General features: G+C 34.8%; 1 protein-coding gene across 4 annotated transcripts in view; it reads right to left on the reverse strand.

Annotated features, from left to right (window-relative positions):
- Positions 1 to 11,952, reverse strand: part of LOC139463921 (homeobox protein Hox-D10-like) — a 122,268-nt gene that overhangs the window by 19,592 nt on the left and 90,724 nt on the right. The gene's annotated exons all lie outside the window — the stretch shown is intronic.

The following is an 11,952-nucleotide window of genomic DNA, read 5'->3' on the forward strand; positions in this document are numbered from 1 at the left end:
TTAAGGAGTATTGTCATGACGTGATTTAAACGTTGACACTTAGAATCAGATTTTTGAATATAATATGATTCTCCCATCAACCTATCATGAGACATCATCGCAGCTTTTCAGAAAGGTCATAGCAGGCCATGCATGTGAAAACAGTAGAATGGATATAAATAAAGCACTTAAACGCTCCCGTCTCTATACAATTCTACTTTTGTACTCCTTTCTTTCTTTAATCCGCGTGTTTAGGCAGTACAAGCTTTAATTGCGTAAAATGTCAGAAAATTTTATATTTATTTGAGTGTGTCACGGTTGAATTACAGTAGACATTGAGGAGTAAAGTCAAAATGTCTGATAATTGCCCCCGAGAACTAAATACCCATCGCTAAGACTAATCTGGGCTTTGGCAGACAATATTGAACACATGTCTCCATACCATAATCGTTTATTCAAGCCCTATAATGCTATTCGAGGGGTACCTTAGTACAAACAGAGGGTCCTCCGAGAGGAAAATCTGTCAAATTGTCAAACATTTCCAAAGTCCATAGATGTGGATGCATTGTGTTCTGGAGTTTTTATCACTGGTGTGGGTGGTAAGTGATATCTATCATCTCTCCTTTTACACATAACGTACCAATGTTTTGATATATTAATAGCTTACCCACCTTTACCAATAATTGTAATAATTTACTGACATTGAGTTCGTATGCTGTTCGGATCGGTTTCTAATGTTGAATCTGCCTCTTATACTCAGGGTTTAGTTTACATTAGTATGTGTCGAACCTGTTTTGGTCAGATGCATTGATTTAAATCGTTTATAAACCCCTTCGGTCATCCCACAAAAGCGAATTCAGTAAAATTAATTACGTTAAATGGTACATACTTAATAAGTAATAGACATCCTTTGTGACAACAATACAGAACTGCAGTTATATGAATAAAAAATAATGTTTTCACAAGGGAACATTAAACTTGAGAAAGATCAGCAACACAGTGCAAGTATATTACAAGATGCTTAACACTTTTGAGAGCTGTCAGTTTTAGTAATCAAGATGAACCAACAAAGACGAAAAACCCCACACCTTTAATAAACGATCCGTACGTGCAATGGCAATGGTGTTAAATTATTAAGGAAACTTGATACCGATCTCTCTGTTTTCCACAAACAATAAGGAAGAGACGCATACATTCTGCCGAGGCTAATGTGATTATGTTTACCTGAAATCGATGAGACTGTATTTCCAATAGTCATTCTTGACAGCCCAAGCGATACCTTGCCATACCCATTGATCTATAATTGTTATATGTGTACCTGTCAATAATGACAGACGTGCATTGCTATCAGTTATCAGTTGCAGAGAGTACGAATTATCAGTCTACAGAAATATATCATACTTACTGAGATTTCTTAATGAAGATGTATCTGACCACGAGATACGGATTCTGCATCAATTGCGCGTGACAAGTCTTTTTCAGTTGTGAATTTGTATGCTTCCAGAAAGTAGAATCACTTTTATGGACACTTCACTTTACCGTCCACGTACAGTCATACGCTAACGTGCTTATAAATATATTGTATTTTCTGCATCATATAAATACGCTAACGCTAACAAAAAGCACAGCACTACATATACGAAAACGTCATGGAGGTATAGAAATCTTGGTACAGCACATTTTACCTAACATCATACATCCATACTCTTCCTGTGCACATATGCATCTTCAGTAGAAACAATGCATTGTTCCAATGATGTTCTAATGTAATTAGTTATATTTTTTTAATGTGGACATTGTTAACCGACATCAAGTATCCAAGACACAGATTCATTTTAAACTTTGGTGAATGTCATTCATGTCCACTAATAGATACTAGTATTCCAAGACCAGCACAACTTCTTCGACTGTTACATACATGAAATAGATATAATATTCCCAAACAAATCTTTCCTGTGTGGTACATTTTCTTTATAAACATAGCATAACCTTCAAGCTCTTTATGCAAATATAATATGAATTATTACTTCACCTAAACGCCTTCCGGTGAATATCTCCTACATGTACATTGCATTAACATGCACATGTATACTACCTTATAGTATCCCTTACATGTCCTATCAGTGTTTTATATATTTTATTTTTGATACCATTCAGCATTATGGAACAATAAAATGACGAATGTACTCTACCAACACGTGTTTACAAAGTTTTGCATACATTTATAGAACATATATCATGTTTTGAAACATATTATCTCCTATACTGAAACAAATGAAGGCTATCGTCCTTGTGTACATTCATGTAATATATGTTGTACTACCTTACATCCCCTTTCTGTGTGTAACTCATTTTGATATTCGCATTTTATACAACTACATCACGTTTACTGGAGCTACATTCATCTGAAAATAATGTCACACATTTGCCACCTCCACCTCACATTTGGGACTAGATGAAGTATAATATTCCTATAGACATACATGCAAAGTCATAATAATCACGTAAAACGACTTCTTTATGAGATATATTTGTTCTTTATAAACATCGTCTTTAACATTGTTATGCAATTAAATCATGAACTTATATTAACCAACGCATTTTATAAGTATCAAGATTAAACCTACTTATACTGTAAACAACGTAAGCATACTGAAACAGAACAATTTGACACGATGACGCTGTCAAGGTTTCCATAACATTATCATTTTCTGCCCATCTTTCTTACATCTTGTCGACCCGCATATGAATATAAGCTGAAACTGCGTCTCTGTCAAGCAGTACAAAACACTTAAGGCTAATCGAACTAAGGTCGCTGGCATACACATATCGTTACTTGCATTCCATATTCATACCCATGATGAAGAGCTGTATGGTGACATCTGCGTGGATATTTAACAAAAGGAAAATGACGAATTTTATGTCATGGTCAGGACAAGTATATAATGCCTACATTGATGAAATTAAGTTACTTTGACAGTATTTCATGCTGTATGGTGATGATTTAGTACCATGGTCCAATCATCAATTTTGATTTTGAGAAAATGGATTTGGATTGAAACATACATTTATTTTACCTTGGTGTTTTACCAAATCTCGCAGTATTACCTTTGTCCAAACTATATATGAACACTCTTCATAAATCGTTATGCATACAACATAAGATAAGATATATATCCTTAAATATTCGTCATGCAACTGGATATTATAGTTTGTGTTGTCTTCAGGGAGTTGCACAATGAAGCAAGAGTCTGATACAAACGTTTGAAGTTACGAATAAACAAATTCAAGCTAATCAAAGGAACGAAAATAGTTTTTCTCACAGCATTAGAAAGCCTAATTTTTATATAATTGCACCTTAAGTTAATTATATTAAAGATGAGACAAAAAATAATGCATTTTGTATCAAATTGTGAAGATTGATCATCACAATGTGATTTGCTTTATTAGATTTTGATCAGAGGTTTAAAGATGATTTCCAAGAACGGTTCCTCTTTAGAAAATAACTATGTTCATGAAATGATTATGCTTCCTTTTTTGACAGTTGGACACGTGAGGATGACAAGAAGAACGCATGTCATGTTTATGGCATGTCTTCATACTAATCCCTGCAACAATGTCGGAAACACTATCCATTACAAATTGTAAAAAAATGATTGAGTAATATTTTAGAATAAATCTCCATCTCGAATTAATACTGGAATTGTTAGTCAAGAAAGAAATAAACATAAAGAGTCATTCTTTGTAAGTAGCGTTTGTTGGTGAATATCTGAGTTCATGAGTAATCAGCTTTATTGTCTACGGGACCTTAAATCGGTGTAACAGTCGTGCAACCTTTCACACTTATCATGACCTTTTTTAAATATCATTTTCGAAAATATGCACCTATATTATATAAGTTAACATTGAACATATAAAGTTTAATATGCAATAATATATATTCTCTCATTTCTTACAATCATAGAACTTACCGATATTAATATTTCAAAACATCCACAGGATTATCTGGTCAGAAAAAGCAAATATCAATAATGCTTTCTTTACTTACAAACGGGTGTAAACATAGTCTACATTCAAGGGAGATAACTCTCAATATAACAAAGCAGTATTCAGTGGCATGCCACGTGCGCCGCCATTTTGAACTTGTAATCAACATGTTTCGCGTTGTCTATCAATCATAGTGACAGGGAAAGGGAAGTAGAATTTCCCTCCTAGAATAAATGGTTTATTTCGTTCAAGACGGCGTGTCAGAAGTCTGGGTTGACAGTGTGCCGGTCCGACATTCGGAGTTAACGTTGACTTCGCCCCGACAAAAGACACAACGCCATGTACCACGAGGTCATTTGTTTAGTGTACCGTTATACCTGTGTTGCTATCTATAACATTATATCTGTCAAGCTATCACACTTAGAGTATTTCTCTGAGGCATACAAAAGGTCGTTTCAGTTCAGTTATAGTTGAAGGCAAAAACACACACAGCTATAGTATTTTTATACTTATTTTATGTTGAAGATCTGTGTTACAGCGTTTACGGGAGTTTCTTAGATTACGCTGATATATTTTTTTATAGAAAGAGTAACGCCATGTATTACAGAAACTTCCTGCGCACATACATTGGATTAATTGAAAATAATGATTTTGTTGAACTTTGTATTGAACGTCATTTCAATTATATCATACTGGTTAAACATTCGGTCAATATAAGGAATTAATGTTGGATAAGGTTAAGGATATCCAGTCATATACACAAGCGTACTTATCAGCAATATATGTATTTTATAATACCAAAACACGTATGTGTTCGGTAGAATAGTGTTGAATCAAGTTCCGTCACAAAACTGCAACGTATTTACATTGACTTCAGATCTTTTGACAAACCTTCTAAACAAGCCGTAAAAGACGACGTTGATATATCAACCAATACGGCAGTTATGAGAATCATTGTTTCAATATAGACAAATTCAAATTAATTAAATATTTCTCGGAGTCAACGAAAAGGTTCCGAAATTTCACTGCCCTTTTATCGAAGGTTAACAAGCGAAACACAATGTCTTTTGTTTTTATTACCTTTGGCCATAATAGGAGACGATAAATCTCTCTCACGTGCTAATAAAACCTCCATATACATGTAGTTGCTGCGGCCCGACATTGCCCTACTGCAAATACACATAGGTTGCCTGTGTCAGTGGTCTGATACCCTTAGTTCTTCCCCAAACTGACGATACTGCAGTTTGATTACAGAAAGAGGAGTAAAGTTATTAGTAAAAGGTTACACGTCTAAGTACTTGATAAAGAGTTAAATGGGGGAATTAAGAAGATACGAACAGGTTTTCGTTGGCGAGTGTATCAAAAGCTTATCGTAACCTTTGAGTTTTTCGTTTGAAGATGCTTTCGGGTTTCTGTCGAATCTCATACCTTGGGTGGCTGTTTTGTCCTGTTCTTGGCAAACAGGTATTTGTTTTGTACACATATGCACATCATCAATCTACCATTCTCTCCGTCTATACTGAGTTGAGGTCCGTACTAAGTAATATAACATGAAGGTTTCATAGTCAACGAAAATGATAACTGAAATATATAAATGTCAACTTTTCTTAAGTCACATCACTATAATATACACCTACACGGATTTAGACACCTAGCGTTTTATGAGACTCGACTGCAGTAAAATGAACGCTACCTCCGCCAATGATATATGTCATATTCGACGTCATGAATTCAAGTTTGACACGAGATATACTGATTTTTTACAACTCCCAATAAATATATATTTTATTAACCGTTAGTTAGCATGACGGTAAAACACAGATTTTATCATTATATTATTTTACTATCGTCTCCATTTATATCACGTTTTATTAAGACAGCTCATAAAAAATTTATCCCGACACAATAAACATAGAATTTCAGGTTAAACCTATCACAAAAGTGTGCTGACCAGATTCTTGAATTTCATTCTATATTTACCATCACTTTCTAAATAATTCCAACAGATTGTAACTGAAATCATTTACAAATCTTATGAGAAGTCATTTATTTAACTAAAGTTGATACTAGTAGTGATCGGCCTTACAAATGTCACTAAGATCATCTAACTTTGTAAGCAGAGAAACAAAGAACTGCTACCAGTCCCCGGAGACTGTATCCTGATCAGGATCCGTCTTCAATATTCTCAATTGGATTTCTGTGTACCAACTGAATGAGAAGACTGTTCGCAGAATTATCTATTCATTTCCGCAATACTATAAACTAATTAGACCCTCTTGGCCCGAGTGGAACTTAGTAATGTCAGGGGGGACCAGATTATTGATCAGAACACTGTCTGACGATTCCCTGTACAATTACCAACTTAGGAGTTAGACAATTTGTTGAGAGACCGTTGGGCCTAAACTGATGTCGACCTAATGACATTCAGTCAGTGCCTATACTTTGCCGAACATTGTAACAAGCTAACATAACATGACCTGTACCAGAAGACCAAGGGTTCATACTAGTCTTATTGCATCGATCCCAAGATGACAGTATCCATATTTGTATTTATTGATGTGTCCATTTCTGAAATCGATGACCAGCATGGTGTTTTAAGAACATAACCAAACCGTCAAAGCAATGGTCAGATGTTTTAACATGTAAATTATTTAATCAACGATTGACAAATTGTATAAATCGTGTGAAATAAAGAATTTGAGAATATTTGATTTTTCATACTTAGAAGTGAACTTTGTCTGGAATTGTTTATTAATTACAAAGCCATGTTTATAAGGCCAGACAATAGCGTTATATCGTTCAAGGCGTGAATCTTGCAAGCACCAAACCGCCTTATTTGAATGATACAACTGGCTCCTGACCACAGAGAGCGAATCCCGTCCCCTCCTTGATAGCGTTGAGCCTGGGTCACGTGCGACACAGGCCCTCCAGTCACGTCAATGACAGCTGTCTAGCCCAAGCCTTACGACTGGTCACTGTCGCTACTTCAAACACGCTGTCACCTGACAAGTCTGTTTCAAAGCACTGGGGTCAAAGTTGTTGTTAGGTGAAAGGGACAATTCTAAATTTAAATATCAACCCTTTCTTTGAGCCACTGTTTTTTTACAATCGTTTTTCTTTGATACTGATGTGTCATAGGGTTAATAGGCAGCAAGGGTCGTTTTCTCTGTCACATTTATAATGGAGTTATCTTTTTCTTTGGCATGTTTTGCTGTTACGTCTGTACGTCGAGGTGACAAAAGTAATTCGTCTCATTCTCATGAACACTCTATTCGTCATCTTTATCTTACACGGTTACAATTGTGATAAAAGCATATTAACGAATGTATGATAATTATATTGTTTTATGTTAACATTTGTGTTTACAATTGTGTCATGTATGGTTATCATAATCATTGAATAGTAAGAATGGTAGCTATATGAACATTTTCGTTTCTTTATTGGTAATATGGTCTCAGATACTCTGAACATCTGCCCTGTATGTTTAAACTAGGTTATAGGACTGGCTGTACCCTTCTCGTTCCAGCCATTCCGGTGATGGTATTGCTAATTATCTCATTACATTCTGGGATTACAATTATAATTAGAGACGGGATTTAACCCAGGGATCAATCCGCCATCGTTATCTTGTTCCATGAATTCAAAGTATCAGACTTTCTCCAGTGTAACATCTTTCCAGTTACCATCATTAGTATAGCAATACATAATTGTATCATCGGCATCTCATATTCGGCATAAGTCGTTCAATGTTTCCACATTGCTAAATACAAATTGCCAAAGTTAATTACACGCATAAAAAAAATTTCGCAATGGATTAAAACTGTTGTTCTTCTATTAATTATAACGAATACTGGTACCCCCGTTTAAAATATATGCTTCATTATTACCTTGTGCAGATGTACAACGACGTTACACAGGTATCATGAAAATCCGAAAAAGGAAAGTGTACTCAACTTATTCAGTGAGCAAATTCCGGTGTCAATGAAATCACCCATAATGTCTAGGTAAAGATCTAAATTTCAAGACAAACAATAGAATTAGTATTTCAAAACAATGTGCCAGGCACGTATAGCTTAAAGGCAGTGAACTTGTACGGGTTTCGTTCGTGTCGTAAACCGCTGAAATAAATTATGGAACAAAATTAACAATTTTGAAATCAAAGCTGAACGAAAGGCTTCTTACGCCGGCCAATTTCTGGCGACGAGTGAGCTTATTACTTCATTGCCTTAATGAGCGAGGAGACTCGAATTAGTTGGGGATGTCCATGGCGTTTTATTCCAAACAGGGCCCTTCCGAGCTCGCTTAATCAGCAACGGGGACTGTTGTGAGCGAGGGGGGATTCCATTAGCGTTGGAGCTTTTGTTCTGGGTATGACAAGCCCATGGGCTTTGTTGTTCGACGTTGTCTTTTGTGCCATCTTCTCATAAATAACCGACATCTCATCTTGTGCTTATGTCTGTGTTGGCCTTACTGTTAATACCAATAATATGCCGCCTTTGATATAGAAGTTATATGAATATCTAATTTTAGGCTGGGCAGCAGTAATAGGCAGTGTAATTGGGAATGGAGATGGTCCACGGATAACGTGTGAAAATAGATTTCTGTAAGGTACGATTCTTGTACTTTCTAGGTGTGATGCATTAGTGATAGTATATACGGGGCTGTTGAAGAAATGTGTGTTTAAAATGTTTCACATATTTTCGCGAAGGAGTTTGTAACAGGATTAAATTGTCACTTTTGGGGTCCTCCCTGTAATAATTATTCCAAATTTGAAAAAAATCCCCAACAATATTAACTTGTGTGTTTTAATTAAGCGTAAACTGCTTTAAATGCAAAGAGAACTTAATTCCACTGAAGTGAACTGAGGCTTAGAAATGCAATAAACACCCCCGTGAAATGTACACTACATTTGACGAGACTGTGTCTCTATCAGTGAAATGAACACGGCGAGATGTCAATAGCAATCCTGTTTACCTCAATTGGCCGAAATGTCCACCTAAAGTGCCATCTCACTTACTAAGGCCGCCATAATGAGCCCACTCCCCCGATAACTATTCATCATACTAATACATACGTGGTATTGGATTAGTCTTGTCAATTTCATTATTGTGTTATCAATAGCGCAAGGAGGTAGACCTATCATTGAGAATGATCTCGGCAAGGCAAAATTGTCTCAATTGTGTTTGTGAAACGCTTGTAATTTCCGCCCTCATTGGAGACCTGATTCAATGTATTTGAAACATGTTTTTTTTATAATCGAAACGAACATACGTACTCATTTTCAACACCCCGGAGAAACACATTTCATCAAAAAAATGAATTTATTATATTATGACATACATAAATAGTTAATTCCTACAGTGATACTGTCATACTATGTTTGTCGGTATAACTTGAAAAAGAAAATGCAGATAAGTAATTGGAATTTTTAGTTACTTTTCAGATGATACTGGTGTTGGTTGTCTGTAAACAAGCGAGTTTGATTTACATGTTATGTGTAATGTACACGGATCATACACATGTTGATATATCGCACCATCGTCAACTAAGGATATCTTGTAGCATAAATACATCACTCCTTGTACTGAATTATCACAAAAATATATGTGGTACTTTTTTTATACACTACATGTTTTGTAGGGATAGGCAGCGATATGGTCGAAAAAACTAATGTGACTGTCGATATATGCCATATATATGTATATGCACTATCACGTACGTGAGGTATATCGAACACAGGTAAATACGTGTATCATAATTGAATATTGCCTTCACAAACGAATCTGACGATTACATATTTTTTTTAGCATATTTAACGTAAATAGGTGTTTGCTCTACCCTTTATGTCATTCCTAAACTACATTTATTGACCGAAATCTATTTAGCCTTATTTGATTTGTCGACATTAACACAGTGTCGAAACTATGCGAAAAGCTTGTTTGAATTGGTTTTTACGTTTCCATTCCAACTTTCTCTATCCCATTTGCGTACATTTGCCTCTTGTTCCATTTCAAATACAATTGAGACATAAACAAATCAAAAAGGAAATTTTATTAACACAGTAATGACCCTGGCTTAAGTGAAAACGACAAGTTTACTCGGAAAGGCCATCGGTTTTGTCACTGAAATTGATTCATGTTGTCGAAATCCTCGTGATGTTTTCAACTTTCTGCATTTTTTCCTGTTTATCTTATTTCTCATGGGAGTAAAAAATGACTTTTTCTGACGAAATTCGACTCGACAAAATCCACACCAAAGGCACACTAATACAAACGTGAGCGGATAGCTAAATTCCATTTCTATGCTGTGAAAAATTACTCCTTTTGGTACAATTACTCATTTCTGAATTCAACGCTGGGACATTCGCGGAGGAAAAGACGTCTAGTAAGCACTTATTAGATTTTTAAAAATCCTAAGTAACACTAAATGGGCCACCTGAACAAGCGTGTGTAAATCTATGTAATTTAATTGCAAATTTATTTTTTCAGCAATGTGAATGAGTGTAATCTCATCTTCGAAATCACCGCAGTATGTAATAAAATGTATAAAGGTGTTATGATCATGATGACATTATGTGAATCCCTCTTTAATAGAAATATTTTAAATATTAATATATTACATCTTTAAACCATATGTTTGTAATTATATATAATAGTGGGTTTTAAAAAAACAAAAAAAACAAGGTGGACACGTGCTTAATGTGTTAAGACCTGTCGTCAAGTTTGATCAATATATGATTTGATTTAACCGAGATAAACCATCTGTAATTATTATTGGATTTCGAAAGGTGCGTTTTGTACACCTATATTTTTTAAATAATCATGTCTACGATATTTCGAATTACATCATATCAATTTTTGTCTGAACACATACATAATCACTATTTCAAGGCTTATGTTGATATGATATTACTAATTTCTAATATCAAAATTATCACATTCCAAACAAATTGATGTATGTACACGAATTATGCCAATGTTCCTCATAAAATAAATAAATAACTATTTTGACGGAACTATTCAGTGGTTTTTTTTATTTTAGAACCAGACGCAAGTTATGATATTTTTAATCATTGTTATCACTGAACATGCTATGAAAGTGACATAAATGTTGATGCGTAGTGTCCTCGTGTTTAGGATTCTACTAATATTACACCCATAAAAAATACGATTGTAGAAGCATTTAGTAGCACGTGGATTTAGACAGATAATAAAATATGTTTAAGTGTTAGCGTTAACCCTCACATGTTTTGAAATCTACATCTCGACTGATGTATTACTTCTTAGTGCGAATAGGGATGTTTATCTGAAGGCACTCTTCAGTTACATAACTACAGCATACCAGAGTTTTTGTAAAAGAAACAAGTTTTTACAGTTTGAAAAATGTGGTATTAATTTCCTGTTGTAACTGAGAGTTTAGAAGTGTAATCAATAACTGAAATTAACACTGTCAAAAACACCAAAATGCCGTATATCAAATGTCATTTACTGTTTACCCATGAAGTTTATTGACATTAAATAGCACCAATTTTTAATCATAGCTGCACTGAAAAGTTAATGCGTCAGTTTCACTCCAGCAATTAATATGTCTGGGGTGCAATGAACATGTCCTATACCATATGTTTATATACAATAATATAATACAGACTGAAAGTGACATTTTAATCAGTGATTAAAGAACTCATTGGCACAATGTGAATGTACAACAGCTATTACACATCGATTTATTAACAGTAAGATACTGTTTACAAACATCCTTCAGATAACCCTAATTTGCCTATTGTAATTGACATGATTTAGACTGAAATGTACATGCCGTGTTCAATCACTGTCCCTCAAGGCGGGTGAGATTGAGGGGACAGGTGGGAAACGATAAACGCATTCAAATAAAACTAATGATTCTTATGGGTTTCTGGTTATTACCCTATATCATTCAGAAAATAATGGCGTCCATTTCAAAACGTACACGGTTGTACTTCTTTTGTAT

The sequence above is a fragment of the Haliotis cracherodii genome, unplaced genomic scaffold, assembly GCF_022045235.1.
Source record: "Haliotis cracherodii isolate W230 unplaced genomic scaffold, xgHalCrac1.p SCAF_16, whole genome shotgun sequence".
Lineage (NCBI taxonomy): Eukaryota > Metazoa > Mollusca > Gastropoda > Lepetellida > Haliotidae > Haliotis > Haliotis cracherodii.